We start from the raw sequence: 26902 nt of genomic DNA, 5'->3' as shown, positions 1-26902 counted from the left end.
CTTTCAGGAGTGCTAGTCCTGCATGGTTCGCAGGAGAGCTTCTGTAAAGTTTGGAAGGTAGGAGACGAGGTACTGGCAGAAGTAAAGCTGTGAGTACCGGGCGTGAGTCGTGCTTCGGTAGCTCAGTTGGTAGAGCACTTGCCCGCGAAAGGCAAAGGTCCCGAGTTCGAGTCTCGATCGGGCACACAGTTTTAACCTGCCAGGAAGTTTCATATCAGCGCACACTCCGCTGCAGAGTGAAAATCTCATTCTGGAAACATCCCCCAGGCTGTGGCTAAGCCATGTCTCCGCAATATCCTTTCTTTCAGGAGTGCTAGTCCTGCAAGGTTCGCAGGAGAGCTTCTGTAAAGTTTGGAAGGTAGGAGACGAGGTACTGGCAGAAGTAAAGCTGTGAGTACCGGGCGTGAGTCGTGCTTCGGTAGCTCAGTTGGTAGAGCACTTGCCCGCGAAAGGCAAAGGTCCCGAGTTCGAGTCTCGGTCGGGCACACAGTTTTAACCTGCCAGGAAGTTTCATATCAGCGCACACTCCGCTGCAGAGTGAAAATCTCATTCTGGAAACATCCCCCAGGCTGTGGCTAAGCCATGTCTCCGCAATATCCTTTCTTTCAGGAGTGCTAGTCCTGCAAGGTTCGCAGGAGAGCTTCTGTAAAGTTTGGAAGGTAGGAGACGAGGTACTGGCAGAAGTAAAGCTGTGAGTACCGGGCGTGAGTCGTGCTTCGGTAGCTCAGTTGGTAGAGCACTTGCCCGCGAAAGGCAAAGGTCCCGAGTTCGAGTCTCGGTCGGGCACACAGTTTTAACCTGCCAGGAAGTTTCATATCAGCGCACACTCCGCTGCAGAGTGAAAATCTCATTCTGGAAACATCCCCCAGGCTGTGGCTAAGCCATGTCTCCGCAATATCCTTTCTTTCAGGAGTGCTAGTCCTGCAAGGTTCGCAGGAGAGCTTCTGTAAAGTTTGGAAGGTAGGAGACGAGGTACTGGCAGAAGTAAAGCTGTGAGTACCGGGCGTGAGTCGTGCTTCGGTAGCTCAGTTGGTAGAGCACTTGCCCGCGAAAGGCAAAGGTCCCGAGTTCGAGTCTCGGTCGGGCACACAGTTGTAACCTGCCAGGAAGTTTCATATCAGCGCACACTCCGCTGCAGAGTGAAAATCTCATTCTGGAAACATCCCCCAGGCTGTGGCTAAGCCATGTCTCCGCAATATCCTTTCTTTCAGGAGTGCTAGTCCTGCAAGGTTCGCAGGAGAGCTTCTGTAAAGTTTGGAAGGTAGGAGACGAGGTACTGGCAGAAGTAAAGCTGTGAGTACCGGGCGTGAGTCGTGCTTCGGTAGCTCAGTTGGTAGAGCACTTGCCCGCGAAAGGCAAAGGTCCCGAGTTCGAATCTCGGTCGGGCACACAGTTTTAACCTGCCAGGAAGTTTCATATCAGCGCACACTCCGCTGCAGAGTGAAAATCTCATTCTGGAAACATCCCCCAGGCTGTGGCTAAGCCATGTCTACGCAATATCCTTTCTTTCAGGAGTGCTAGTCCTGCAAGGTTCGCAGGAGAACTTCTGTAAAGTTTGGAAGGTAGGAGACGAGGTACTGGCAGAAGTAAAGCTGTGAGTACCGGGCGTGAGTCGTGCTTCGGTAGCTCAGTTGGTAGAGCACTTGCCCGCGAAAGGCAAAGGTCCCGAGTTCGAGTCTCGGTCGGGCACACAGTTGTAACCTGCCAGGAAGTTTCATATCAGCGCACACTCCGCTGCAGAGTGAAAATCTCATTCTGGAAACATCCCCCAGGCTGTGGCTAAGCCATGTCTCCGCAATATCCTTTCTTTCAGGAGTGCTAGTCCTGCAAGGTTCGCAGGAGAGCTTCTGTAAAGTTTGGAAGGTAGGAGACGAGGTACTGGCAGAAGTAAAGCTGTGAGTACCGGGCGTGAGTCGTGCTTCGGTAGCTCAGTTGGTAGAGCACTTGCCCGCGAAAGGCAAAGGTCCCGAGTTCGAGTCTCGGTCGGGCACACAGTTTTAACCTGCCAGGAAGTTTCATATCAGCGCACACTCCGCTGCAGAGTGAAAATCTCATTCTGGAAACATCCCCCAGGCTGTGGCTAAGCCATGTCTCCGCAATATCCTTTCTTTCAGGAGTGCTAGTCCTGCAAGGTTCGCAGGAGAGCTTCTGTAAAGTTTGGAAGGTAGGAGACGAGGTACTGGCAGAAGTAAAGCTGTGAGTACCGGGCGTGAGTCGTGCTTCGGTAGCTCAGTTGGTAGAGCACTTGCCCGCGAAAGGCAAAGGTCCCGAGTTCGAGTCTCGGTCGGGCACACAGTTTTAACCTGCCAGGAAGTTTCATATCAGCGCACACTCCGCTGCAGAGTGAAAATCTCATTCTGGAAACATCCCCCAGGCTGTGGCTAAGCCATGTCTACGCAATATCCTTTCTTTCAGGAGTGCTAGTCCTGCAAGGTTCGCAGGAGAGCTTCTGTAAAGTTTGGAAGGTAGGAGACGAGGTACTGGCAGAAGTAAAGCTGTGAGTACCGGGCGTGAGTCGTGCTTCGGTAGCTCAGTTGGTAGAGCACTTGCCCGCGAAAGGCAAAGGTCCCGAGTTCGAGTCTCGTTCGGGCACACAGTTGTAACCTGCCAGGAAGTTTCATATCAGCGCACACTCCGCTGCAGAGTGAAAATCTCATTCTGGAAACATCCCCCAGGCTGTGGCTAAGCCATGTCTCCGCAATATCCTTTCTTTCAGGAGTGCTAGTCCTGCAAGGTTCGCAGGAGAGCTTCTGTAAAGTTTGGAAGGTAGGAGACGAGGTACTGGCAGAAGTAAAGCTGTGAGTACCGGGCGTGAGTCGTGCTTCGGTAGCTCAGTTGGTAGAGCACTTGCCCGCGAAAGGCAAAGGTCCCGAGTTCGAGTCTCGGTCGGGCACACAGTTTTAACCTGCCAGGAAGTTTCATATCAGCGCACACTCCGCTGCAGAGTGAAAATCTCATTCTGGAAACATCCCCCAGGCTGTGGCTAAGCCATGTCTACGCAATATCCTTTCTTTCAGGAGTGCTAGTCCTGCAAGGTTCGCAGGAGAGCTTCTGTAAAGTTTGGAAGGTAGGAGACGAGGTACTGGCAGAAGTAAAGCTGTGAGTACCGGGCGTGAGTCGTGCTTCGGTAGCTCAGTTGGTAGAGCACTTGCCCTCGAAAGGCAAAGGTCCCGAGTTCGAGTCTCGGTCGGGCACACAGTTGTAACCTGCCAGGAAGTTTCATATCAGCGCACACTCCGCTGCAGAGTGAAAATCTCATTCTGGAAACATCCCCCAGGCTGTGGCTAAGCCATGTCTCCGCAATATCCTTTCTTTCAGGAGTGCTAGTCCTGCAAGGTTCGCAGGAGAGCTTCTGTAAAGTTTGGAAGGTAGGAGACGAGGTACTGGCAGAAGTAAAGCTGTGAGTACCGGGCGTGAGTCGTGCTTCGGTAGCTCAGTTGGTAGAGCACTTGCCCGCGAAAGGCAAAGGTCCCGAGTTCGAGTCTCGGTCGGGCACACAGTTTTAACCTGCCAGGAAGTTTCATATCAGCGCACACTCCGCTGCAGAGTGAAAATCTCATTCTGGAAACATCCCCCAGGCTGTGGCTAGGCCATGTCTCCGCAATATCCTTTCTTTCAGGAGTGCTAGTCCTGCAAGGTTCGCAGGAGAGCTTCTGTAAAGTTTGGAAGGTAGGAGACGAGGTACTGGCAGAAGTAAAGCTGTGAGTACCGGGCGTGAGTCGTGCTTCGGTAGCTCAGTTGGTAGAGCACTTGCCCGCGAAAGGCAAAGGTCCCGAGTTCGAGTCTCGGTCGGGCACACAGTTTTAACCTGCCAGGAAGTTTCATATCAGCGCACACTCCGCTGCAGAGTGAAAATCTCATTCTGGAAACATCCCCCAGGCTGTGGCTAAGCCATGTCTCCGCAATATCCTTTCTTTCAGGAGTGCTAGTCCTGCAAGGTTCGCAGGAGAGCTGTAAAGTTTGGAAGGTAGGAGACGAGGTACTGGCAGAAGTAAAGCTGTGAGTACCGGGCGTGAGTCGTGCTTCGGTAGCTCAGTTGGTAGGGCACTTGCCCGCGAAAGGCAAAGGTCCTGAGTTCGAGTCTCGGTCGGGAACACAGTTTTAACCTGCCAGGAAGTTTCATATCAGCGCACACTCCGCTGCAGAGTGAAAATCTCATTCTGGAAACATCCCCCAGGCTGTGGCTAGGCCATGTCTCCGCAATATCCTTTCTTTCAGGAGTGCTAGTCCTGCAAGGTTCGCAGGAGAGCTTCTGTAAAGTTTGGAAGGTAGGAGACGAGGTACTGGCAGAAGTAAAGCTGTGAGTACCGGGCGTGAGTCGTGCTTCGGTAGCTCAGTTGGTAGAGCACTTGCCCGCGAAAGGCAAAGGTCCCGAGTTCGAGTCTCGGTCGGGCACACAGTTTTAACCTGCCAGGAAGTCTCATATCAGCGCACACACCGCTGCAGAGTGAAAATCTCATTCTGGAAACATCCCCCAGGCTGTGGCTAAGCCATGTCTCCGCAATATCCTTTCTTTCAGGAGTGCTAGTCCTGCAAGGTTCGCAGGAGAGCTTCTGTAAAGTTTGGAAGGTAGGAGACGAGGTACTGGCAGAAGTAAAGCTGTGAGTACCGGGCGTGAGTCGTGCTTCGGTAGCTCAGTTGGTAGAGCACTTGCCCGCGAAAGGCAAAGGTCCCGAGTTCGAGTCTCGGTCAGGCACACAGTTTTAACCTGCCAGGAAGTTTCATATCAGCGCACACTCCGCTGCAGAGTGAAAATCTCATTCTGGAAACATCCCCCAGGCTGTGGCTAAGCCATGTCTCCGCAATATCCTTTCTTTCAGGAGTGCTAGTCCTGCAAGGTTCGCAGGAGAGCTTCTGTAAAGTTTGGAAGGTAGGAGACGAGGTACTGGCAGAAGTAAAGCTGTGAGTACCGGGCGTGAGTCGTGCTTCGGTAGCTCAGTTGGTAGAGCACTTGCCCGCGAAAGGCAAAGGTCCCGAGTTCGAGTCTCGGTCGGGCACACAGTTTTAACCTGCCAGGAAGTTTCATATCAGCGCACACTCCGCTGCAGAGTGAAAATCTCATTCTGGAAACATCCCCCAGGCTGTGGCTAAGCCATGTCTCCGCAATATCCTTTCTTTCAGGAGTGCTAGTCCTGCAAGGTTCGCAGGAGAGCTTCTGTAAAGTTTGGAAGGTAGGAGACGAGGTACTGGCAGAAGTAAAGCTGTGAGTACCGGGCGTGAGTCGTGCTTCGGTAGCTCAGTTGGTAGAGCACTTGCCCGCGAAAGGCAAAGGTCCCGAGTTCGAGTCTCGGTCGGGCACACAGTTTTAACCTGCCAGGAAGTTTCATATCAGCGCACACTCCGCTGCAGAGTGAAAATCTCATTCTGGAAACATCCCCCAGGCTGTGGCTAAGCCATGTCTCCGCAATATCCTTTCTTTCAGGAGTGCTAGTCCTGCAAGGTTCGCAGGAGAGCTTCTGTAAAGTTTGGAAGGTAGGAGACGAGGTACTGGCAGAAGTAAAGCTGTGAGTACCGGGCGTGAGTCGTGCTTCGGTAGCTCAGTTGGTAGAGCACTTGCCCGCGAAAGGCAAAGGTCACGAGTTCGAGTCTCGGTCGGGCACACAGTTTTAACCTGCCAGGAAGTTTCATATCAGCGCACACTCCGCTGCAGAGTGAAAATCTCATTCTGGAAACATCCCCCAGGCTGTGGCTAAGCCATGTCTCCGCAATATCCTTTCTTTCAGGAGTGCTAGTCCTGCAAGGTTCGCAGGAGAGCTTCTGTAAAGTTTGGAAGGTAGGAGACGAGGTACTGGCAGAAGTAGAGCTGTGAGTACCGGGCGTGAGTCGTGCTTCGGTAGCTCAGTTGGTAGAGCACTTGCCCGCGAAAGGCAAAGGTCCCGAGTTCGAGTCTCGGTCGGGCACACAGTTGTAACCTGCCAGGAAGTTTCATATCAGCGCACACTCCGCTGCAGAGTGAAAATCTCATTCTGGAAACATCCCCCAGGCTGTGGCTAAGCCATGTCTCCGCAATATCCTTTCTTTCAGGAGTGCTAGTCCTGCAAGGTTCGCAGGAGAGCTTCTGTAAAGTTTGGAAGGTAGGAGACGAGGTACTGGCAGAAGTAAAGCTGTGAGTACCGGGCGTGAGTCGTGCTTCGGTAGCTCAGTTGGTAGAGCACTTGCCCGCGAAAGGCAAAGGTCCCGAGTTCGAGTCTCGGTCGGGCACACAGTTTTAACCTGCCAGGAAGTTTCATATCAGCGCACACTCCGCTGCAGAGTGAAAATCTCATTCTGGAAACATCCCCCAGGCTGTGGCTAAGCCATGTCTACGCAATATCCTTTCTTTCAGGAGTGCTAGTCCTGCAAGGTTCGCAGGAGAGCTTCTGTAAAGTTTGGAAGGTAGGAGACGAGGTACTGGCAGAAGTAAAGCTGTGAGTACCGGGCGTGAGTCGTGCTTCGGTAGCTTCAGTTGGTAGAGCACTTGCCCGCGAAAGGCAAAGGTCCCGAGTTCGAGTCTCGGTCGGGCACACAGTTGTAACCTGCCAGGAAGTTTCATATCAGCGCACACTCCGCTGCAGAGTGAAAATCTCATTCTGGAAACATCCCCCAGGCTGTGGCTAAGCCATGTCTCCGCAATATCCTTTCTTTCAGGAGTGCTAGTCCTGCAAGGTTCGCAGGAGAGCTTCTGTAAAGTTTGGAAGGTAGGAGACGAGGTACTGGCAGAAGTAAAGCTGTGAGTACCGGGCGTGAGTCGTGCTTCGGTAGCTCAGTTGGTAGAGCACTTGCCCGCGAAAGGCAAAGGTCCCGAGTTCGAGTCTCGGTCGGGCACACAGTTTTAACCTGCCAGGAAGTTTCATATCAGCGCACACTCCGCTGCAGAGTGAAAATCTCATTCTGGAAACATCCCCCAGGCTGTGGCTAAGCCATGTCTCCGCAATATCCTTTCTTTCAGGAGTGCTAGTCCTGCAAGGTTCGCAGGAGCGCTTCTGTAAAGTTTGGAAGGTAGGAGACGAGGTACTGGCAGAAGTAAAGCTGTGAGTACCGGGCGTGAGTCGTGCTTCGGTAGCTCAGTTGGTAGAGCACTTGCCCGCGAAAGGCAAAGGTCCCGAGTTCGAGTCTCGGTCGGGCACACAGTTTTAACCTGCCAGGAAGTTTCATATCAGCGCACACTCCGCTGCAGAGTGAAAATCTCATTCTGGAAACATCCCCCAGGCTGTGGCTAAGCCATGTCTACGCAATATCCTTTCTATCAGGAGTGCTAGTCCTGCAAGGTTCGCAGGAGAGCTTCTGTAAAGTTTGGAAGGTAGGAGACGAGGTACTGGCAGAAGTAAAGCTGTGAGTACCGGGCGTGAGTCGTGCTTCGGTAGCTCAGTTGGTAGAGCACTTGCCCGCGAAAGGCAAAGGCCCCGAGTTCGAGTCTCGGTCGGGCACACAGTTTTAACCTGCCAGGAAGTTTCATATCAGCGCACACTCCGCTGCAGAGTGAAAATCTCATTCTGGAAACATCCCCCAGGCTGTGGCTAAGCCATGTCTCCGCAATATCCTTTCTTTCAGGAGTGCTAGTCCTGCAAGTTTCGCAGGAGAGCTTCTGTAAAGTTTGGAAGGTAGGAGACGAGGTACTGGCAGAAGTAAAGCTGTGAGTGCCGGGCGTGAGTCGTGCTTCGGTAGCTCAGTTGGTAGAGCACTTGCCCGCGAAAGGCAAAGGTCCCGAGTTCGAGTCTCGGTCGGGCACACAGTTTTAACCTGCCAGGAAGTTTCATATCAGCGCACACTCCGCTGCAGAGTGAAAATCTCATTCTGGAAACATCCCCCAGGCTGTGGCTAAGCCATGTCTACGCAATATCCTTTCTTTCAGGAGTGCTAGTCCTGCAAGGTTCGCAGGAGAGCTTCTGTAAAGTTTGGAAGGTAGGAGACGAGGTACTGGCAGAAGTAAAGCTGTGAGTACCGGGCGTGAGTCGTGCTTCGGTAGCTCAGTTGGTAGAGCACTTGCCCGCGAAAGGCAAAGGTCCCGAGTTCGAGTCTCGGTCGGGCACACAGTTGTAACCTGCCAGGAAGTTTCATATCAGCGCACACTACGCTGCAGAGTGAAAATCTCATTCTGGAAACATCCCCCAGGCTGTGGCTAAGCCATGTCTCCGCAATATCCTTTCTTTCAGGAGTGCTAGTCCTGCAAGGTTCGCAGGAGAGCTTCTGTAAAGTTTGGAAGGTAGGAGACGAGGTACTGGCAGAAGTAAAGCTGTGAGTACCGGGCGTGAGTCGTGCTTCGGTAGCTCAGTTGGTAGAGCACTTGCCCGCGAAAGGCAAAGGTCCCGAGTTCGAGTCTCGGTCGGGCACACAGTTGTAACCTGCCAGGAAGTTTCATATCAGCGCACACTCCGCTGCAGAGTGAAAATCTCATTCTGGAAACATCCCCCAGGCTGTGGCTAAGCCATGTCTCCGCAATATCCTTTCTTTCAGGAGTGCTAGTCCTGCAAGGTTCGCAGGAGAGCTTCTGTAAAGTTTGGAAGGTAGGAGACGAGGTACTGGCAGAAGTAAAGCTGTGAGTACCGGGCGTGAGTCGTGCTTCGGTAGCTCAGTTGGTAGAGCACTTGCCCGCGAAAGGCAAAGGTCCCGAGTTCGAGTCTCGGTCGGGCACACAGTTTTAACCTGCCAGGAAGTTTCATATCAGCGCACACTCCGCTGCAGAGTGAAAATCTCATTCTGGAAACATCCCCCAGGCTGTGGCTAAGCCATGTCTCCGCAATATCCTTTCTTTCAGGAGTGCTAGTCCTGCAAGGTTCGCAGGAGAGCTTCTGTAAAGTTTGGAAGGTAGGAGACGAGGTACTGGCAGAAGTAAAGCTGTGAGTACCGGGCGTGAGTCGTGCTTCGGTAGCTCAGTTGGTAGAGCACTTGCCCGCGAAAGGCAAAGGTCCCGAGTTCGAGTCTCGGTCGGGCACACAGTTTTAACCTGCCAGGAAGTTTCATATCAGCGCACACTCCGCTGCAGAGTGAAAATCTCATTCTGGAAACATCCCCCAGGCTGTGGCTAAGCCATGTCTCCGCAATATCCTTTCTTTCAGGAGTGCTAGTCCTGCAAGGTTCGCAGGAGAGCTTCTGTAAAGTTTGGAAGGTAGGAGACGAGGTACTGGCAGAAGTAAAGCTGTGAGTACCGGGCGTGAGTCGTGCTTCGGTAGCTCAGTTGGTAGAGCACTTGCCCGCGAAAGGCAAAGGTCCCGAGTTCGAGTCTCGGTCGGGCACACAGTTTTAACCTGCCAGGAAGTTTCATATCAGCGCACACTCCGCTGCAGAGTGAAAATCTCATTTCCAGCCGACTTGTCTACAAGGGGATTTTGCAGCCACGGGCTCCATGTGGTCCGTCTCCTGTGAGTCTACATTTTCGAATCCGACGCGAAACTGATAGTTAATTGTAACGTTCAGAGCCTCCTAATGACGATGGAACACTCAAATTGCGTAGAGATTCAATACATCGGCCTCCAGCCGAATTGTCTCCAATGGGTATTGCTGCCTCGGGCACCATACGAGCCTTCTCCTGAGAGTCTAGATTTTCGAATCCGACGCAAAAATGATAGTGAATTGTAACGTTCAGCTCCTCCTAATGACGATAGAACACTCAAATTGCGTCAAGATTCAATACATCGTCCTCCAGCCGATTTGTCTCCAAGGGGATATTGCTGCCTCGGGCACCAAATGGTCCGTCTCCTGTGAGTCTAGATTTTCGAATCCGACGCACAAATGATAGTTAATTGTAACGTTCAGCGCCTCCAATTGACGATGGAACACTGAAATTGCGTCGAGATTGAATACATCGGCCTCCAGCCGACTTGTCTCCAAGAGGATATTGCTGTCTCGGGCACCATATGAGCCTTCTCCTGTGAGTCTAGATTTTCGAATCCGACGCAAAAATGATAGTGAATTGTATCGTTCAGCGCCTCATAATGACGATAGAATACTCAAATTGCGTCGAGATTCATTACATCGTCGTCCAGCTGATTTGTCTCCAAGGGGATATTGCTGCCTCGGGCACCAAAAGGTCCGCGTACTGTGAGTCTAGATTTTTGAATCCGACGAGAAACTGATAGTTAATTGTAACGGTCAGGGCCTCCTAATGACGATGGAACACTCAAATTGCGTCGAGATTCAATACCTTTGCCTCCAGGAGACTTGCCTCCAAGGGTCTGTTGCTGACTCTGGCACCTTATGGTCGTTCTCCTGTGAGTCTAGATTTTCGAATCCGACGCATAACAGATAGTTAATTGTAACGTTCAGCGCCTCCTAATGACGATGGAACACTCAAATTGCGTCGAGAGTCAATACATCGATCTCCAGCCGACTTGTCTTCAAGGGGATATTGCTGCCTCGGGCTTCATGTGGTCCGTCTCCTGTGAGTCTCGATTTTCGAATCCGACGCAAAACAGATAGTTAATTGCAACGTTCAGGACCTCCTAATGACGAAGGAACACTCAAATTACGTCGAGATTCACTACATCGTCCTCCAGCCGACTTCTCCAAGGGGATTTTGCTGTCTCGGGAACCATATGAGCCTTCTCCTGTGAGTCTAGATATTCAAATCCGACGCAAAAATGATAGTGAATTGTAACGTTCAGCGCCTCCTATTGACGATAGAACACTCAAATTGCGTCGAGATTCATTACATCGTCCTCCAGCCGATTTGTCTCCAAGGGGATACTGCTGCCTCGGCAACCAAATGGTCCGTCTCCTGTGAGTCTAGATTTTTGAATCCGACGCGAATCTGATAGTTAATTGTAACGTTCAGGGCCTCCTAATGACGATGGAACACTCAAATTGCGTCGAGATTCAATACATCGTCCTCCAGCCGACTTGTCTCCAAGGTTCTATTGCTGCCTCGGGCACCTTATGATCGCTCTCCTGTGAGTCTAGATTTTCGAACCCGACACAAGACTGATAGTTAATTATAACGTTCAGGGCCACATAATTACGATGGAACACTCAAATTGCGTCGCGATTCAATACATCGGCCTCCAGCCGACTTGTCTCCAAGGGATATTGCTGTCTCGGGAACCATATGAGCCGTCTCCTGTGAGTCTAGATTTTCGAATCCGACGCAAAAATGATAGTTAATTGTAACGTTCATTGCCTCCTAATGACGATGGAACACTCAAATTGCGTCTAGATTCAAAACATCGTCCTTCAGCCCACTTGTCTCCAAGGGGATATTGCTGTCTCGGGCACCATATGATCTTTCTCCTGTGAGGTGATTTTCGAATCCGACGCTAAAATGATAGTTATTTGTAACGTTCAGGGCCTCCTAATGGCGATGGAACACTCAAATTGCGTCGAGTCTCAATACATCGGCCTCGAGCCGACTTGTCTCCATGGGTCTATTGCTGCCTCGGGCACCGTATGGTCGTTCTCCTGTGTGTCTAGATTTTCGAATCCGACGCAAAACAGATAGTTAATTGTGACGTTCAGGGCCTCCTAATGACGAAGGAACACTCAAATCGCGTCGAGATTCAATACATCGTCTACCAGCCGACTTGTCTCCAAGGGAATATCGCTGCCTCGGGCACCACATTGTACGTCTCCGGTGATTCTACGTTTTCGAATCCGACGCAAAACTGATTGTTAATTCTAACGTTCAGGGCCTCCTAATGACGATGGAGCACTCAAATTGCGTCGCGATTCAATACATCGTCCTCCAGCTGACTGGTCTCGAAGGTGATATTGCTGCCTCGGGCACCTAATGGTCCGTCTCCAGTGAGTCTAGATTTTCGAATCCGACGAAAAACTGGTAGTTAACTGTAACATTTAGGGCCTCCTAATAACGATGAACACTCAAAATGCGTCGAGATTCAATACATCGTCCTTCAGCCGACTTGTTTCCAAATGGATATTGAGTCTCGGGCACCATATGATCCTTCTCCTGTGAGTAGGTTTTCGAATCCGACGCTAAAATGATAGTTAATTGTAACGTTCAGCGCCTCCTAATGACCATGGAACACTCAAATATCGTCGAGAGTCAATACATCGTCCTCCGGCCGACTTGTCTGCAACGGTCTATTGCTGCCTCGGGCACCTTATGGTCGTTCTCCTGTGAGTCTAGATTTTCGAATCCGACGCAAAAATGATAGTTAATTCTAACGTTCAGGGCCACCTAATGACGATGGAACACTCAAATTGAGTCGAGATTCACTACGTTGTCCTCCAGCCGACATGTCTCCAAGGGGATATTGCTGCCTCGGGCTCGATTTGGTCCGTCTCCTGTGAGTCAAGATTTTCGAATCCGACGCAAAACTGATAGTTAATTTTAACGTTCAGCGCCTCCTAATGACGATGGAATACTCACATTGCGTCGAGATTCAATTCATCGTCCTCCAGCCGACCTGTGTCCAAGGGGATATTGCTGCCTCGGGCACCATATGATCCTTCTCCTGTGAGTCTAGATTTTCGAATCCGACGCGAAACTGATAGTTAATTGTAACGTTCAGGCCCTCCTAATGACAAGGGAACACTCAAATTGTGTCGAGATTCAAGACATCGGCCTCGAGCCGACTTGTCCCCAAGAGTCTATTGCTGCCTCGGGCACCTTATGGTCGTTCTCCTGTGAGTCTAGATTTTCGAATCCGACGCGAAACTGATAGTTAATTGTAACATTCAGGGCCTCCTAATGACGATGGATCACTCAAATTGGGTCGCGATCCAATACATCGTCCTCCAGCCGACTTGTCTTCAAGGGTCTATTGCTGCTTCGGGCACCTTATGATCGTTCTCCTGTGAGTCTAGATTTTCGAACCCGACACAAAACTGATAGTTAATTATAACGTTCAGAGCCACCTAATGACGATGGAATACTCAAATTGCGTCGCGATTCAATACATCGGCCTGCAGCCGACTTGTCTCCAAGAGGAAGTTGCTGTCACGGGCACCATATGAGCCTTCTCCTGTGAGTCTAGATTTTCGAATCCGACGCAAAAATGATAGTGAATTGTAACGTTCAGCGCCTCCCAATGACGATAGACCACTCAAATTGCGTCGAGATTCGATACATCGTCCTCCAGCTGATTTGTCTCCAAGGGGACATTGCTGCCTCGCCAACCAAATGGTCCGTCTCCTGTGAGTCTAGATTTTTGAATCCGACGCGAAACTGATAGTTAATTGTAACGTTCAGCGCCTCCTAATGACGATGCAACACTCAAATTGCGTGGAGAGGCAATATATCGACCTCCAGCCGACTTGTCTCCAAGGGGATATTGCTGCCTCGGGCACCAAATGGTCCGTCTACTGTGAGTCTAGATTTTCGAATCCGACGAAAAACTGATAGTAAATTCTAACATTCAGGGCCTCCTAATGACGATGGAACTCTCAAATTGCGTCGCGATCGAATACATCGTCCCCAGCCGACTTGTCTCCAAGGGTCTATTGCTGCCTCGGGGACCTTATGGTCGTTCTCCTGTGAGTCTAGTTTTTCGAACCCGACGCAAAACTCATAGTTAATTGTAACGTTGAGGGGCACCTAATGACGATGGAACACTCTAATTGCGTCGAGATTCAATACATCGGCCTCCAGCCGACTTGTCTCCAAGGGGTATTGCTGCCTCGGGCACCATACGAGCCTTCTCCTGAGAGTCTAGATTTTCGAATCCGACCCAAAAATGATAGTGAATTGTAACGTTCAGCGCCTCCTAATGACGATAGAACACTCAAATTGCGTCGAGATTCATTACATCGTCCTCCAGCCGATTTGTCTCCAAGGGGATACTGCTGCCTCGGCAACCAAATGGTCCGTCTCCTGTGGGTCTAGATTTTTGAATCCGACGCGAATCTGATAGTTAATTGTAACGTTCAGAGCCTCCTAATGACGATGGAACACTCAAATTGCGTCGAGATTCAATACATCGTCCTCCAGCCGACTTGTCTCCAAGGTTCTATTGCTGCCTCGGGCACCTTATGATCGCTCTCCTGTGAGTCTAGATTTTCGAACCCGAAACAAGACTGATAGTTAATTATAACGTTCAGGGCCACATAATTACGGTGGAACACTCAAATTGCGTCGCGATTCAATACATCGGCCTCCAGCCGACTTGTCTCCAAGGGATATTGCTGTCTCGGGAGCCATATGAGCCGTCTCCTGTGAGTCTAGATTTTCGAATCCGCCGCAAAAATGATAGTTAATTGTAACGTTCATTGCCTCCTAATGACGATGGAACACTCAAATTGCGTCTAGATTCAAAACATCGTCCTTCAGCCCACTTTTCTCCAAGGGGATATTGCTGTCTCGGGCACCATATGATCTTTCTCCTGTGAGTTGATTTTCGAATCCGACGCTAAAATGATAGTTATTTGTAACGTTCAGGGCCTCCTAATGACGATGGAACACTCAAATTGCGTCGAGTCTCAATACATCGGCCTCGAGCCGACTTGTCTCCATGGGTCTATTGCTGCCTCGGGCACCTAATGGTCGTTCTCCTGTGTGTCTAGATTTTCGAATCCGACGCAAAACAGATAGTTAATTGTGACGTTCAGGGCCTCCTAATGACGAAGGAACACTCAAATCGCGTCGAGATTCAATACATCGTCTACCAGCCGACTTGTCTCCAAGGGAATATCGCTGCCTCGGGCACCACATTGTACGTCTCCGGTGATTCTACGTTTTCGAATCCGACGCAAAACTGATTGTTAATTCTAACGTTCAGGGCCTCCTAATGACGATGGAGCACTCAAATTGCTTCGCGATTCAATACATCGTCCTCCAGCGGACTGGTCTCGAAGGTGATATTGCTGCCTCGGGCACCGAATGGTCCGTCTCCAGTGAGTCTAGATTTTCGAATCCGACGAAAAACTGGTAGTTAACTGTAACATTTAGGGCCTCCTAATGACGATGGAACACTCAAAATGCGTCGAGATTCAATACATCGTCCTTCAGCCGACTTGTTTCCAAATGGATATTGAGTCTCGGGCACCATATGATCCTTCTCCTGTGAGTAGGTTTTCGAATCCGACGCTAAAATGATAGTTAATTGTAACGTTCAGCGCCTCCTAATGACCATGGAACACTCAAATATCGTCGAGAGTCAATACATCGTCCTCCGGCCGACTTGTCTGCAACGGTCTATTGCTGCCTCGGGCACCTTATGGTCGTTCTCCTGTGAGTCTAGATTTTCGAATCCGACGCAAAAATGATAGTTAATTCTAACGTTCAGGGCCACCTAATGACGATGGAACACTCAAATTGAGTCGAGATTCACTACGTTGTCCTCCAGCCGACATGTCTCCAAGGGGATATTGCTGCCTCGGGCTCGATTTGGTCCGTCTCCTGTGAGTCAAGATTTTCGAATCCGACGCAAAACTGATAGTTAATTTTAACGTTCAGCGCCTCCTAATGACGATGGAATACTCACATTGCGTCGAGATTCAATTCATCGTCCTCCAGCCGACCTGTGTCCAAGGGGATATTGCTGCCTCGGGCACCATATGGTCCTTCTCCTGTGAGTCTAGATTTTCGAATCCGACGCGAAACTGATAGTTAATTGTAACGTTCAGGCCCTCCTAATGACAAGGGAACACTCAAATTGTGTCGAGATTCAAGACATCGGCCTCGAGCCGACTTGTCCCCAAGAGTCTATTGCTGCCTCGGGCACCTTATGGTCGTTCTCCTGTGAGTCTAGATTTTCGAATCCGACGCGAAACTGATAGTTAATTGTAACATTCAGGGCCTCCTAATGACGATGGATCACTCAAATTGGGTCGCGATCCAATACATCGTCCTCCAGCCGACTTGTCTTCAAGGGTCTATTGCTGCTTCGGGCACCTTATGATCGTTCTCCTGTGAGTCTAGATTTTCGAACCCGACACAAAACTGATAGTTAATTATAACGTTCAGAGCCACCTAATGACGATGGAATACTCAAATTGCGTCGCGATTCAATACATCGGCCTCCAGCCGACTTGTCTTCAAGGGATATTGCTGTCTCGGGAACCATATGAGCCGTCTCCTGTGAGTCTAGATTTTCGAATCCGCCGCAAAAATGATAGTTAATTGTAACGTTCATTGCCTCCTAATGACGATGGAACACTCAAATTGCGTCTAGATTCAAAACATCGTCCTTCAGCCCACTTTTCTCCAAGGGGATATTGCTGTCTCGGGCACCATATGATCTTTCTCCTGTGAGTTGATTTTCGAATCCGACGCTAAAATGATAGTTATTTGTAACGTTCAGGGCCTCCTAATGACGATGGAACACTCAAATTGCGTCGAGTCTCAATACATCGGCCTCGAGCCGACTTGTCTCCATGGGTCTATTGCTGCCTCGGGCACCTTATGGTCGTTCTCCTGTGTGTCTAGATTTTTGAATCCGACGCAAAACAGATAGTTAATTGTGACGTTCAGGGCCTCCTAATGACGAAGGAACACTCAAATCGCGTCGAGATTCAATACATCGTCTACCAGCCGACTTGTCTCCAAGGGAATATCGCTGCCTCGGGCACCACATTGTACGTCTCCGGTGATTCTACGTTTTCGAATCCGACGCAAAACTGATTGTTAACTCTAACGTTCAGGGCCTCCTAATGACGATGGAGCACTCAAATTGCGTCGCGATTCAATACATCGTCCTCCAGCGGACTGGTCTCCAAGGTGATATTGCTGCCTCGGGCACCTAATGGTCCGTCTCCAGTGAGTCTAGATTTTCGAATCCGACGAAAAACTGGTAGTTAACTGTAACATTTAGGGCCTCCTAATGACGATGGAACACTCAAATTGCGTCGCGATCCAATACATCGTCATCCAGCCGAATTGTCTCCAAGGGTCTATTGCTGCCTCGGGCACCTTATGGTCGTTCTCCTGTGAGTCTAGATTTTCGAACCCGACGCAAAACTGATAGTTAATTGTAACGTTCAGGGGCATCTAATGACGATGGAACACTGGAAATTGCGTCTAGATTCAATACATCGGCCTCCAGCCGACTTGTCTCCAAGGGGATATTGCTGTCTCGGGCACCGTATGAGCCGTCTCTTGAGAGTCTAGATTTTCGAATCCGACGCAAAAATGATAGTGAATTGTAACGTTCAGCGCCTCCTAATGACGATAGAACACTCAAATTGCGTCGAGATTCAATACATCGTCCACCAGCCGATTTGTCTCCAAGGGTCTATTGCTGCCTCGGGCACCTTATGGTCGTTCTCTTGTCAGTCTAGAATTTCGAATCCGACGCAAAGATGATACTTAATTGTAACTTTCAGGGCCTCCTAATGACGATGAAACACTCAAATTGCGTCGAGATTCAATACATCGTCCTCCACCCGACTTGTCTCCATGGGGATATTGCTGCCTCTGGCTAATTATGATCGTTCTTCTGTGTGTCTGGATTTTCGAATCCGACGCAAAATTGATAGTTAATTGTAACGTTCTTCGCCTCCTAATGACGATGGAACACTCAAATTGCGTCGAGAGTCAATACATCGACCTCCAGCCGTTTTGTCTATAAGGGGATATTGCTGCCTCGGGCTCCATGTGGTCCGACTCCTGTGAGTCTCGATTATCGAATCCGACGCGAAACTGATAGTTAATTGTAACATTCAGGGCTTCCAAATGACGATGGAACAGTCAAAATGCGTCGAGATTCAATACATCGTCCTTCAGCCGACTTGTTTCCAAGTGGATATTGAGTCTCGGGCACCATATGATCCTTCTCCTGTGAGTAGGTTTTCGAATCCGACGCTAAAATGATAGTTAATTGTAACGTTCAGCGCCTCCTAATGACCATGGAACACTCAAATATCGTCGAGAGTCAATACATCGTCCTCCGGCCGACTTGTCTGCAACGGTCTATTGCTGCCTCGGGCACCTTATGGTCGTTCTCCTGTGAGTCTAGATTTTCGAATCCGACGCAAAAATGATAGTTAATTCTAACGTTCAGGGCCACCTAATGACGATGGAACACTCAAATTGAGTCGAGATTCACTACGTTGTCCTCCAGCCGACATGTCTCCAAGGGGATATTGCTGCCTCGGGCTCGATTTGGTCCGTCTCCTGTGAGTCAAGATTTTCGAATCCGACGCAAAACTGATAGTTAATTTTAACGTTCAGCGCCTCCTAATGACGATGGAACACTCAAATTGCGTCGAGAGTCAATACATCGACCTCCAGCCGTTTTGTCTATAAGGGGATATTGCTGCCTCGGGCTCCATGTGGTCCGTCTCCTGTGAGTCTAGATTATCGAATCCGACGCATAACTGATAGTTAATTGTAACGTTCAGGGCCTCCTAATGACGATGGAATACTCACATTGCGTCGAGATTCAATTCATCGTCCTCCAGCCGACCTGTGTCCAAGGGGATATTGCTGCCTCGGGCACCATATGGCCCTTCTCCTGTGAGTCTAGATTTTCGAATCCGACGTGAAACTGATAGTTAATTGTAACGTTCAGGCCCTCCTAATGACAAGGGAACACTCAAATTGTGTCGAGATTCAAGACATCGGCCTCGAGCCGACTTGTCCCCAAGAGTCTATTGCTGCCTCGGGCACCTTATGGTCGTTCTCCTGTGAGTCTAGATTTTCGAATCCGACGCGAAACTGATAGTTAATTGTAACGGTCAGGGCCTCCTAATGACGATGGAACACTCAAATTGCGTCGAGATTCAATACATCGGCCTCCAGCCGACTTGCCTCCAAGGGTCTATTGCTGCCTCGGGGACCTTATGGTCGTTCTCCTGTGAGTCTAGTTTTTCGAACCCGACGCAAAACTGATAGTTAATTATAACGTTCAGAGCCACCTAATGACGATGGAATACTCAAATTGCGTCGCGATTCAATACATCGGCCTGCAGCCGACTTGTCTCCAAGAGGAAATTGCTGTCTCGGGCACCATATGAGCCTTCTCCTGTGAGTCTAGATTTTCGAATCCGACGCAAAAATGATAGTGAATTGTAACGTTCAGCGCCTCCCAATGACGATAGACCACTCAAATTGCGTCGAGATTCGATACATCGTCCCCCAGCTGATTTGTCTCCAAGGGGACATTGCTGCCTCGCCAACCAAATGGTCCGTCTCCTGTGAGTCTAGATTTTTGAATCCGACGCGAAACTGATAGTTAATTGTAACGTTCAGCGCCTCCTAATGACGATGCAACACTCAAATTGCGTGGAGAGGCAATATATCGACCTCCAGCCGACTTGTCTCCAAGGGGATATTGCTGCCTCGGGCACCAAATGGTCCGTCTACTGTGAGTCTAGATTTTTGAATCCGACGCGAAACTGATAGTTAATTGTAACGGTCAGGGCCTCCTAATGACGATGGAACACTCAAATTGCGTCGAGATTCAATACATCGGCCTCCAGCCGACTTGCCTCCAAGGGTCTGTTGCTGACTCTGGCACCGTATGGTCGTTCTCCTGTGAGTCTAGATTTTCGAATCCGACGCATAACTGATTGTTAATTGTAACGTTCAGCGCCTCCTAATGACGATGGAACACTCAAATTGCGTCGAGAGTCAATACATCGATCTCCAGCCGCCTTGTCTTCAAGGGGGCTGCCTCGGGCTTCATGTGGTCCGGCTCCTGTGAGTCTAGATTTTCGAATCCGACGCAAAACAGATAGTTAATTGTAACGTTCAGGGCCTCCTAATGACGATGGAACACTCAAAATGCGTCGAGATTCAATACAGCGGCATTCAGCTGACTTGTCTCCAAGACTCTATTGCTGCCTCGGGCACCTGTGGGTCTAGATTTTCGAATCCGACGCATAACTGATAGTTAATTGTAACGTTCAGCGCCTCCTAATGACGATGGAACACTCAAATTGCGTCGAGATTCACTACATGGTCCTCCAGCCGACTTGTCTCCAAGGGGATATCGCTGCCTCGGGCACCTAATGGTCAGTCTCCAGTGAGTCTAGATTTTCGAATCCGACGAAAAACTGATAGTAAATTCTAACATTCAGGGCCTCCTAATGACGATGGAACTCTCAAATTGCGTCGCGATCGAATACATCGTCCCCAGCCGACTTGTCTCCAAGGGTCTATTGCTGCCTCGGGGACCTTATGGTCGTTCTCCTGTGAGTCTAGTTTTTCGAACCCGACGCAAAACTCATAGTTAATTGTAACGTTGAGGGGCACCTAATGACGATGGAACACTCTAATTGCGTCGAGATTCAATACATCGGCCTCCAGCCGACTTGTCTCCAAGGGGTATTGCTGCATCGGGCACCATACGAGCCTTCTCCTGAGAGTCTAGATTTTCGAATCCGACCCAAAAATGATAGTGAATTGTAACGTTCAGCGCCTCCTAATGACGATAGAACACTCAAATTGCGTCAAGATTCAATACATCGTCTTCCAGCCGATTTGTCTCCAAGGGGATATTGCTGCCTCGAGCACCAAATGGTCCGTCTCCTGTGAGTCTAGATTTTCGAATCCGACGCACAAATGATAGTTAATTGTAACGTTCAGGGCCTCCTAATGACGATGGAACACTCAAAATGCGTCGAGATTCAATACATCGGCATTCAGCTGACTTGTCTGCAAGAGTCTATTGTTGCCTCGGGCACCTTATGTTCGTTCTCCTGTGAGTCTAGATTTTCGAATCCGACGCAAAACAGATAGTTAATTGTAACGTTCAGGGCCTCCTAATGACGATGGAACACTCAAATTGCGTCGAGAATCAAAACATCGGCCTCGAGCTGACTTGTCTCCAAGGGGATATTGCTGCCTCGGGCACCTTATGGTCGTTCTCCTGTGAGTCTAGATTTTCGAATCCGACGCAAAACAGATAGTTAATTGCAACGTTCAGGACCTCCTAATGACGAAGGCACACTCAAATTACGTCGAGATTCACTACATCGTCCTCCTGCCGACTTGTCTCCAAGGGGATATTGCTGTCTCGGGAACCATATGAGCCTTCTCCTGTGAGTCTAGATATTCGAATTCGACGCCAAAATGATAGTGAATTGTAACGTTCAGCGCCTCCTATTGACGATAGAACACTCAAATTGCGTCGAGATTCATTACATCGTCCTCCAGCCGATTTGTCTCCAAGGGGATACTGCTGCCTCGGCAACCAAATGGTCCGTCTCCTGTGAGTCTAGATTTTTGAATCCGACGCGAAACTGATAGTTAATTGTAACGTTCAGGGCCTCCTAATGACGATGGAACACTCAAATTGCATCGAGATTCAATACATCGTCCTCCAGCCGACTTGTCTTCAAGGGTCTATTGCTGCCTCGGGCACCTTATGATCGCTCTCCTGTGAGTCTAGATTTTCGAACCCGACACAAGACTGATAGTTAAATATAACGTTCAGGGCCACATAATGACGATGGAACACTCAAATTGCGTCCCGATTCAATACATCGGCCTCCAGCCGACTTGTCTCCAAGGGATATTGCTGTCTCGGGAACCATATGAGCCGTCTCCTGTGAGTCTAGATTTTCGAATCCGACGCAAAAATGATAGTAAATTGTTACGTTCAACGCCTCCTAATGACGATAGAGCACTCAAATTGCGTCGAGATTCAATATATCGTCCTCCAGCCGATTTGTTTCCAAGGGGATATTGCTGCCTCGGGCACCTCATGGTCGTTCTCCGGTGAGTCTAGATTTTCGAATCCGGCGCAAAACAGATAGTTAATTGTAACGTTCAGCGCCTCCTAATGACGATGTAACACTCAAATTGCGTCGAGAGTCAATAAATCGACCTCCAGCCGACTTGTCTACAAGGGGATTTTGCAGCCTCGGGCTCCATGTGGTCCGTCTCCTGTGAGGCTACATTTTCGAATCCGACGCGAAACTGATAGTTAATTGTAACGTTCATTGCCTCCTAATGACGATGGAACACTCAAATTGCGTCTAGATTCAAAACATCGTCCTTCAGCCCACTTGTCTCCAAGGGGATATTGCTGTCACGGGCACCATATGAGCCGTCTCTTGAGAGTCTAGATTTTCGAATCCGACGCAAAAATGATAGTGGATTGTAACGTTCAGCGCCTCCTAATGACGATAGAACACTCAAATTGCGTCGAGATTCAATACATCGTCCTCCAGCCGATTTGTCTCCAAGGGGATATTGCTGTCTCGGGCACCTTATGATCGTTCTCCAGTGAGTCTAGGTTTTCGAACCCGACGCAAAACTGATAGTTAATTGTAACGTTCAGGGGGTCCAAATGACGATGGAGCACTCAAATTTCGTCGCGATTCAATACATCGTCCTCCAGCGGACTGGTCTAAAAGGGGATATTGCTGCCTCGGGCACCTTATGGTCCGTCTCCAGTAAGTCTAGATTTTCGAATCCGCCGAAAAACTGATAGTTAATTGTAACGTTCAGCGCCTCCTAATGACGATAGAATACTCAAATTGCGTCGAGATTCAGTACATCAACGTCCAGCCGATTTGTCTGTAAGGGGATATTGCTGCCTCGGCAACCAAATGGTCCGTCTCCTGTGAGTCTAGATATTTGAATCCGGCGCGAAACCTGATAGTTAATTGTAACGTTCAGGCCCTCCTAATGACGATGGAACACTCAAATTGCGTCGAGATTCAATACATCGTCCTCCAGCCGACTTGTCTCCAAGGGTCTATTGCTGCCTCGGGCACCTTGTGATCGCCCTCCTGTGAGTCTAGATTTTCGAACCCGACACGAGACTGATAGTTAATTATAACGTTCAGGGCCACATAATGACGATGGAACACTCAAATAGCGTCGCGATTCAATACATCGGCCTCCAGCCGACTTGTCTCCAAGGGGATATTGCTGTCTCGGGAACCATATGAGCCGTCTCCTGTGAGTCTAGATTTTCGAATCCGACGCTAAAATGATAGTTATTTGTAACGTTCAGGGCCTCCTAATGGCGATGGAACACTCAAATTGCGTCGAGTTTGAATACATCGTCCTCGAGCCGACTTGTCTCCATGGGTCTATTGCTGCCTCGGGCACCTTATGGTCGTTCTCCTGTGAGTCTAGATTTTCGAATCCGACGCAAAACTGATTGTTAATTCTCACGTTCAGGGCCTCTTAATGACGATGGAGCACTCAAATTGCGTCGCGATTCAATACATCGTCCTCCAGCGGACTGGTCTCCAAGGTGATATTGCTGCCTCGGGCACCTAATGGTCCGTCTCCAGTGAGTCTAGATTTTCGAATCCGACGGAAAACTGATAGTTAATTGTAACATTCAGGGCCTCCTAATGTCGATGGAACACACAAATTGCGTCGCGATCCAATACATCGTCCTCCAGCCGAATTGTCTCCAAGGGTCTATTGCTGCCTCGGGCACCTTATGATCGTTCTCCTGTGAGTCTAGATTTTCGAACCCGACGCAAAGCTGATAGTTAATTGTAACGTTCAGGGGCATCTAATGACGATGGAACACTCAAATTGCGTCGAGATTCAATACATCGACCTCCAGCCGACTTGTGTCCAAGGGTCTGTTGCTGCCTCTGGAACCTTATGGTCGTTCTCCTGTGAGTCTAAATTTTCGAATCAGACGCATAACTGATAGTTAATTGTAACGTTCAGTGCCTCCTAATGGCGATGGAACACTCAAATTGCGTCGAGAGTCAATACATCGATCTCCAGCCGACTTGTCTACAAGGGGATATTGCTGCCTCGGGCTTCATGTAATCCTTCTCCTGTGAGTCTAGATTTTCGAATCCGACGCAAAACAGATAGTTAATTGTAACGTTCAGGACCTCCTAACGGCGATGGAACACTCAAATTGCGTCGAGATTCAATACATCGGCCTCCAGCCGACTTGTCTCCAAGGGTCTGTTGCTGCCTCAGGCACCTTATGGTCGTTCTCCTGTGAGTCTAAATTTTCGAATCAGACGCATAACTGATAGTTAATTGTAACGTTCAGGCCCTCGTAACGACGATGGAACACTCAAATTGCGTCGAGATTCAATACATCGTCCTCCAGCCGACTTGCCTCCAAGGGTCTATTGCTGCCTCGGGCACCTTATGATCGCTCTTCTGTGAGTCTAGTTTTTCTAACCCGACACAAGACTGATAGTTAATTATAACATTCAGGGGCACATAATGACGATGGTACACTCAAATAGCGTCGCGATTCAATGCATCTACCTCCAGCCGACTTGTCTCCAAGGGGATATTGCTGTCTCGGGAACCATATGAGCCGTCTCCTGTGAGTCTAGATTTTCGAATCCGACGTAAAAATGATAGTGAATTGTTACGTTCAACGCCTCCTAATGACGATAGAACACTCAAATTGCGTCGAGATTCAATATATCGTCCTCATGCCGATTTGTCTAAAAGGGGATATTACTGCCTCGGGCACCTCATGGTCGTTCTCCGGTGAGTCTAGATTTTCGAAACCTCCGCAAAACTGATTGTTAATTCTATTGTTCAGGGCCTCTTAATGACAATGGAGCACTCAAATTGCGTCGCGATTCAATACATCGTCCTCCAGCGGACTGGTCTCCAAGGTGATATTGCTGCCTCGGGCACCTAATGGTCCGTCTCCAGTGAGTCTAGATTTTCGAATCAGACGCGAAACTGATAGTTAATTGCAACGTTCAGGCCCTCCTAATGACGATGGAACACTCAAATTGCGTCGAGATTCAATACATCGACCTCCAGCCGACTTGTCTCCAAGGGTCTGATGCTGCCTCTGGAACCTTATGGTCGTTCTCCTGTGAGTCTAAATTTTCGAATCCGACGCAAAAATGATAGTGAATTGTAACGTTCAGCGCCTCCTAATGACGATCGAACACTCAAATTGCGTCGAGATTCAATACATCGTCCTCCAGCCGATTTGTCTCCAAAGGGATAATGCTGTCTCGGGCACCTTATGATCGTTCTCCTGTGAGTCTAGATTTTCGAACCCGACGCAAAACTGATAGTTAATTGTAACGTTCAGCGCCTCCTAATGACGATAGAATACTCAAATTGCGTCGAGATTCAATACATCAACGTCCAGCCGATTTGTCTATAAGGGGATATAGCTGCCTCGGCAACCAAATTGTCCGTCTCCTGTCAGTCTAGATTTTTGAATCCGACGCGAAACTGATAGTTAATTGCAACGTTCAGGCCCTCCTAATGGCGATGGAACACTCAAATTGCGTCGACATTCAATACATCGGCCTCCAGCCGACTTGTCTCCAAGGGTCTGTTGCTGCCTCTGGCACCTTGTGGTCGTTCTCCTGTGAGTCTAAATTTTCGAATCAGACGCATAACTGATTGTTAATTGTAACGTTCAGCGCCTCCTAATGACGATGGAACACTCAAAATGAGTCGAGATTCAATACATCGGCATTCAGCTGACTTGTCTCTAAGAGTCTATTGCTGTTTCGGGCACCTTATGGTCGTTCTCCTGTTAGTCTAGATTTTCGAATCCGACGCAAAACAGATAGTTAATTTTAACGTTCAGCTCCTCCTAATGACGATTGAACACTCAAATTGCGTCGAGATTCAATACATCGACCTTCAGCCGATTTGCCTCCAAGGGGATATTGCTGGCTCGGGCACCTAATGGTCCGTCTCCAGTGAGTCTACATTTTCGAATCCGACGAAAAACTGATAGTTAATTGTAACATTCAGGGCCACCTAATGACGATAGAACACTCAAATTGCGTCACGATCCAATACATCGTCCTCCAGACGAATTGTCTCCAAGGGTCTATTGCTGCCAAGGGCACCTTATTTTCGTTCTCCTGTGAGTCTAGATTTTCGAACCCGACGCAAAACTGATAGTTAATTATAACGTTCAGGGGCATCTAATGACGATGGAACACTCAAATTGGTTTAGATTTAATACATCGGCCTCCAGCCGACTTGTCTCCAAGGGGATATTGCTGTCTCGGGCACCATATGAGCCGTCTCTTGAGAGTCTAGATTTTCGAATCCGACGAAAAACTGATAGTTAATTGTAACGTTCAGCGCCTCCTAATGACGATGGGACACTCAAATTCCGTCGAGAGTCAATACATCGACCTCCAGCCGACTTGTCTCCAAGGGGTTATCGCTGCCTCGGGCACCACATTGTACGTCTCCGGTGATTCTACGTTTTCGAATCCGACGCAAACCTGATTGTTAGTTATAACGTTCAGGGCCTCCTAATGACGATGGAACCCTAAAATTGCGTCGAGATCCAATACATCGTCCTCCAGCCGAATTTTCTCCAAGGGTCTATTGCTGCCTCGGGCACCTTATGATCGTTCTCCTGTGAGTCTAGATTTTTGAACCCAACGCAAAACTGATAGTTAATTGTAACGTTCAGCGCCTCCTAATGACGATGGAACACTCAAATTGCGTCGAGATTCAATACATCGACCTTCAGCAGATTTGTCTCCAAGGGGATATTGCTGGCTCGGGCACCTAATGGTCCGTCTCTAGTGAGTCTAGATTTTCCAATCCGTCGAAAAACTGATAGTTAATTGTAACATTCAGGGCCACCTAATGACGATGGAACACTCAATTTGCGTCGCGATCCAATACATCGTCCTCCGGACGAATTGTCTCCAAGTGTCTATTGCTGCCTCGGGCACCTTCTCCTGTGAGTCTAGATTTTCGAACCCGACGCAAAACTGATAGTTAATTGTAACGTTCAGGGAATCCTAATGACGATGGAGCACTCAAATTGCGTCGCGATTCAATACATCGTCCTCCAGCTGACTGGTCTCGAAGGGGATATTGCTGCCTTGGACACCTTATGGTCCGTCTCCAGTAAGTCTAGATTTTCGAATCCGACGAAAAACTGGTAGTTAATTGTAACGTACTGCGCCTCCTAATGACGATTGAATACTCACATTGCGTCGAGATTCAATACATCAACGTCCAGCCGATTTGTCTATAAGGGGATATTGCTGCATCGGCAACCAATTGGTCCGTCTCCTGTGAGTCTAGATTTTTGAATCCGACGCGAAACTGATAGTTAATTGTAGCGTTCAGGCCCTCCTAATGACGATGGAATACTAAAATTGCGTCGAGATCCAATACATCGTC

The 26902-nt window shown here is 49.0% G+C and overlaps 2 non-coding genes across 2 annotated transcripts; both read left to right on the top strand.

Moving 5' to 3' along the window:
• The first annotated feature begins 1314 nt into the window (after positions 1 to 1314).
• Trnas-cga (transfer RNA serine (anticodon CGA)) lies at positions 1315 to 1389 on the top strand. Its single transcript has one exon. It is a non-coding gene; the product is annotated as a tRNA-Ser (tRNA).
• A 1731-nt stretch (positions 1390 to 3120) lies between these two features.
• Positions 3121 to 3195, top strand: Trnas-cga (transfer RNA serine (anticodon CGA)). Its single transcript has one exon. It is a non-coding gene; the product is annotated as a tRNA-Ser (tRNA).
• The last annotated feature ends 23707 nt before the right edge of the window (positions 3196 to 26902 follow it).

This window comes from Schistocerca serialis, chromosome 1 (assembly GCF_023864345.2).
Source record: "Schistocerca serialis cubense isolate TAMUIC-IGC-003099 chromosome 1, iqSchSeri2.2, whole genome shotgun sequence".
In the NCBI taxonomy this organism is placed as follows: Eukaryota; Metazoa; Arthropoda; class Insecta; order Orthoptera; family Acrididae; genus Schistocerca; species Schistocerca serialis.
The sequence above is the reverse complement of the archived record's forward strand: the minus strand, read 5'-3'. Positions and strand labels throughout refer to the sequence as shown.